Below are 6016 nucleotides of genomic sequence, written 5' to 3'. Positions count from 1 at the left end.
AATCACCACTTCTCCCAATCATTACTAATTGAATGTTTTTTAGATCATTCAAATCCGATACTCCGTTCTCTCAAAAACTCGATTTGTATTTTCTGCACTCTTTGCTCCGCATCTTCGTAACTACTGGACCTGCCTTTGCCAAAAACTAATCAGTACACCTCCCTATCAATAGGAATCGAATGGTAAATAAATCATACAAATCGGTTGTTCCGTGCGCCCGGAAACGTAAATGAACACACACACGCACATCCATTTTTTCTGAGGTATGCCAGTAAAATGTTCAGAAACCTTCAGAACGTCGAGAAATGCAAAAATTTTAATTTTCAGATAAATATATAATTCAGTAAATCACTAATTACGAAAATTGTTGTGTGCTAAACAATAATAATAATAATATAAATTAATAATTAATATAAATTTAGTTCCCATGAAATCTTTCCCATATTTTAAATATTCATCGTTATCAAACCGACATCCATAGATAAAAGAAGAGTAGACATATTTGACAGTTTCGTAAGTACCATAAGCGCCGCTAGAGTTTTTTGGCGCCACTTGCACACTCTGTAGTCGGACATCTTCGAATGTATCTATGCTGCAGCGTGTGTATAACCTCCAAATAAATAATTCATTTTATTTTTGGACTTGGAATGGAAAACATAGGATTTTGAAAATATTAAGGCAATTTACTAGGAGTGGACTTGATTTCAAGGTATGTTGTATTTGTGCAAATTATTATAATTATATTACGTGTTCGGTTTTATGATTCTATTAAACGTGCACATGGGTGAAGCGTCAGAAATTACATTTAGGTTATGCAAGTTGAAATTATTTCTTAATTTTTTCGTTTTATTGAACATTTGCTCGATTTATGTGTTGAGTGAGAATCTTTTTCTCAATGCTTGATAAATGCTTTACTTGGAATAGTTTTATTAAACATGTTTGTCGAGGAAGGTTGTTCAAGTCGTGCTTGGGCTGAATTTTGTACAGTAATCATCATATGGCACAGTCGAATTAGATTATTCAGTTCAATTTCTACCTGGAGCTGGTTTAGTACAGGGTATTCTGTTTTTTTTTAATACTTTTCCAAAATTTTTGTTGAAATTGAAAATTTTTCATTGCCCATTTTATAATCACCCATCGACTCACTTTTATAAGTACATTCATTCACATCTGACACTTTTTTTAGGTTTAATTTTGATTACGAAGATACTTGGTAACTAGTTAATGAATAGAAATTTATCTGACTGCAGCCTGTATAGCTTCTCGATGACATGAGTGAGGTGTGAGGATTTTTTTCTTGGACTTAATCGTGGGATCTGGCAAAAATGGGGCCATTTGCTAGAAGGTTTGATTTCTGTTTTTTTGTGTTATTAAATATTTATTTTTAACTAATTAATTTAAATATGCCCGGTTTAAGTTTTGTTTGAGCATCTTTTCCAAATTTTGTTAAAATATCATGGAACTGTTTTTTATAGTTTAAAATCATGCTCCAGGTATATCTTGTCTAATAATCATTAGACTTTTGTCTAATAATTTGTACGAATTAATCAATGAATCAATTTTTTTCTAAGTATGTTTTAACATTTGTAAATTCTATTATTGCAAAGATATTTTTCATCATGGATAGATTTTGTTATTCGAATAGTTATAGATGAATTGTTTTTAAGTTTGAAGTTTTATTATTAATCTTAATGTTGATAATAAGCATTTTTATAATTTACAGAACAACTTATCATTCCAGGACTTGATACAATAGATTGATCCAATTCATAAGCAGATCGGCCAAATCTGAGATAAGTATACTTTTACTAGTTTTTGTAATCTCAATACGAATGAATTGATAGTCTATATTAGTATTATACTATTTTGCAGATTTTACCAGAAGCCGAATATATTGAATTATTATTAATTTGTTTTAAGAAGACTATTGGAATCCTTAGTGCTTATCAGAAATTTGAAGTTAAGGTAATTATACTGTTATTTTGTCAATAGTTAATAGAATCATATAGATCTTAAAATTATTACTTATTTCACTGATTTCTTAAAGTATTATTTAAAGAAATTGGAAGCTTGATTATTATTTTACTATTTTATTTATTTATTAAACCTTGCGTCCAAAAATTCAATATTTTTGTTTGTAATGGATATTTTTTTGTGACTCGAAGATTTATTCACATTGGAAAAAGATTTGTAGCCGAAGAATATGAATTGATCTTTTTTTTTTTTAAGTATGTTTTAACATTTGTAGATTCTATTATTCCGAAAATACTTCATCATCAATAGATTTTTTTATTCGAATAGTTATAGATACATTGTTAAGTTAAGTTTTAAGTTTTATTGTTAATATCAATATTGATAATAAGCATTTTTTTTTTAATTTACAGAACAACTTATCTATCCGTCCAGGACATTATACAATAAATAATTCATAAGCAGATCGGCCAAATTTGAGATAGGTATACTTATAGTAGTTTTTGTAATCTCAATACTAATGAATTTGATAGTCTATATTATTATACTATTTTGCAGATTTTACCAGAAGCCGAATACATTGAATCGTTACTTATTTGTTTTATGAAGACTATTGGAATCCTTAGTGCGTATCAGAAATTTGAAGTTAAGGTAATTATACTATTATTTTGTCAATAGATAATAGAATCATATAGATCTTAAAAATATTACACTTATTTCACAAATTTGTAAATATGTATTTAAAGAAATTGGAAGCTTGATTACTATTTTACATTACATTATATTTAGTACATTTATTCACAGAACCAATTGAATAATTACTGTTCAATTGTTTCTTAAGTTTTGGATGGTTCGATGATTTCTTGGAAAGATAGTATATCATTTATGAAATGGTTTATTGCTTCTACAGTTGTTCAAATTATTTTGCATACATATAATTGTATTCACATGAGTATAAATTTGTAATGATTAATATTTTTTATAGGTTACCGCTACAGGTTGAACAAATGTATTTAACCAATTTATATGGAACTGGGAACTACATCTATTTATTACTTGTGGAGACAATAATAATGGCTACTTCGATGACAGACAGAATAACAATAGTAAGTAATGAGATATTTCATAGGAAACATACATCTTACAATTTTTCTAAATTTGGAACTTGCGAATAATGAATATCTAGTGTAGCCGGTGTAAATTTTATTTACCCAATATGTTCTTGAATTTGTATAGCCATCAAAAAGTCAATTGTTGAAAATAATTACATTGAAATGGAACATCTGAGAATAAATAAAATGATTTGATTTATTATGTTCCTTTTGATATAAAATAAATGTTCTTATTTAATTTTTCAGTTTTTGGAGCTAAAATTGATGGAGCTGCTTAATGTTGAACTTCGAATTAATTGGTGATATTGTTAATACGTGAAAGAAGTATATTGCTTGAAGTTTTTTGTTAGTTTAATTAAAATATTTCGATAGTAGTGAAAAGTGTAAAAGTTTGTGTGTGCAATGTGATTTATGTGTGTAGTGATTTTTGTGATACATCCTGAAGGAGTTTTTATTATCGGAGTATGAATGCTGACTTCCAGCTAATCAAGAATGATTGTAAGGCGATATGGTAAGTGATATTTGTTTAAATGGCATGCTCATATACAGTAACGATCACACCAAATTCGCGAAAATATGATTGATATTGAGCAATGAAACTAATAATACATACTTATTTCAATTTAATCATGTTTACGCTATTGTTTTATAATGTTATTTATAGCTGATAACGTTGGCATATTCCATTACTTGTAAATGACTCGTAATTTCTCCGAGTTTTCGGACTTTTATTAAATTAGTTTCATACAAATTAGTTTTCTTGTATGAATTTGTTAAGGAATTCACAATTTAGCCTTTTATTTTGATACTTGCAAATTATTTTTGTTTATGAATTAGTTAAATGTTCTAAATATCTTTACGCTTTTTCTATTCTTTCAGTATTTGTTTATTTCACAATAATATTAGTAAATAGTTAAGGAATTTACGATTCAGTCTCTTTTATTTTGATACTTTCTTGCAATTAAATTTTTTAGTTAGTTTAGTTAAAGAATTCGCGATTTAGCCTCTTTTTTATACTTTCTTGCAAATTAATTAGTTCTTTGTTAGTTTAGTTAAGGAATTCGCCATTTAGCTTCTTTTGTTTGGATACTTTCTTGCAAATTAATTTGTTTTTATTAGTTTAGTTAAGGAATTCGTGATTTAGCCTTTTTTATTTTGATACTTTCTTGCAAATAATTTGTTTTTATGAGTTTAGTTAAGGAATTCGCCATTTAGTCTCTTTTATTTTTATATACTTTCTTGCAAATTGTTTTTATTAGTTTAGTTAAGGAAATTGTGGTTTAGCCTCTTTTATTTTGATTCTTTCTTGCAAATTGTTTTTTTTATTAGTTTAGTTAAGGAATTCGTGGTTTAGCCTCTTTTATTTTGATACTTTCTTGCAAATTAATTTGTTTTTATTAGTTTAGTTAAGGAATTCGTAATTTAGCCTCTTTTAATTTGATACTTTCTTGCAAATTAATTTGTTTTTATTAGTTTTTAGTTAAGGAATTCGCCTTTTAGTCTTTTATTTTGATACTTTCTTGTAAATTAATTTTTTTTGTTAGTTTAGTTAAGGAATTCGCGATTTAGCCTCTTTTATTTTGATACTTTATGCAAATTAATTAGTTTTTTGATAGTTTAGTTAAGGAATTCCTGATTTAGCCTTTTATGTCGATACTTTATGCAAATTAATTAGTTTTTTGTTAGCTTAGTTAAGGAATTCGCGATTTAGCCTTCTATTTTGATTTCTTGCAAATTGTTTTTTTTTATGAATTAGTTAAATGTTTTAAATATCTTTATGCATTCTATTTTTTCAGTATTTGTTTTTTCACAGTAATATTAATGAGTAGTTAGTAATTGAACAATAGACCCAATATTAGTATTTATTTCGATGAAATTGTTGTCAAATTTTATATTTGAACAGATTCGATTCTATATAGCAATTTCAGAATTATTATTTCGTTGGATGTATTGAATTTGAATCGTATTTACATTGAAAATTGTATTCATGTTTTATGTCGTTTTTTCTGTATGTGTAAAGGATACATTATTTTAAATAGTTTCGGTTCTACAAAAGGACTACAAACCAATTTTTGCATGACCTTTGTGATCTTACTATATACATATGTCTAATCATGATTGTATTTTTTTCAGATACATTAAAATAATTGTTTAAAATAAGTGTGATGTGCATAAGTGCCTTTAGTTTGGTGAACATATTAATAATATAAAATTTAAAAAAAAGTGGTTCGAGTTGTAGCAGCGATGCTGATTGGGTTAATTGGCCCCAGGTAGGACTATTGCGTATGTAGGTTTTTTTTATGTAATATGTTTTTTTGTCATTACATTCATATTAGATTAAAATGCTGGACAACTTGTTTCAATGGCATTTAAATTTTTATTTGGAAAAAATCATTTATTAGGTTAATGTTTTTACATAATGCCATTTTTTACATAAACAATCCTACAACGATTCGCAATAGTTTTGAATTACGTTTGCATGCATGCTTTTTACAACATACATAGATTGAATGACTTATTTACTTTGATCGTTTAATTTGATTCGATTTGATTAGTAAGTTCGATTTATTAATTTTGTTTCCTTGTATGTCGAGTTTTGGTTCTCGTGCTTTATTGAGATTGATAATGATTTGTAGATTTGTTTAAAGAATAAATATTTCTTTGTTGTAAGGTTTTCGTATTACGATATTATTAGTTCTTACAGTTTTCATAAATAGTTGCTTTGTTTAGATAGAACATTGTTTTAATTCTTCCACGATTTTACTTGGTGTTGTTAGTTCTTAAAGAGCTTCAATTCGTCGATTTCTGTCATTGGAAGTCATTGGAGGATTTTGGTCTCGATTTTATTCGTTCTTTCCTAATTGCACCGTCGTTTGTTCTTGTATCCTTGAATTTATTTGTTTCTGATAGTAGTAGTCGTTTATTGTGTATAT

At 27.1% G+C, this 6016-nt stretch overlaps 1 long non-coding RNA gene across 1 annotated transcript; it reads left to right on the top strand.

Annotated features, from left to right (window-relative positions):
• The first annotated feature begins 605 nt into the window (after positions 1 to 605).
• Positions 606 to 1784, top strand: LOC113372061. Its single transcript, XR_003366707.1, has 3 exons — positions 606 to 709; positions 1187 to 1345; positions 1724 to 1784. It is a non-coding gene; the product is annotated as an uncharacterized LOC113372061 (long non-coding RNA).
• The last annotated feature ends 4232 nt before the right edge of the window (positions 1785 to 6016 follow it).

This window comes from Ctenocephalides felis, unplaced genomic scaffold, assembly GCF_003426905.1.
Source record: "Ctenocephalides felis isolate EL2017-DRISC unplaced genomic scaffold, ASM342690v1 CF-g0.4_SCAFFOLD_01546, whole genome shotgun sequence".
Taxonomy (NCBI): Eukaryota; Metazoa; Arthropoda; class Insecta; order Siphonaptera; family Pulicidae; genus Ctenocephalides; species Ctenocephalides felis.
The sequence above is the reverse complement of the archived record's forward strand: the minus strand, read 5'-3'. Positions and strand labels throughout refer to the sequence as shown.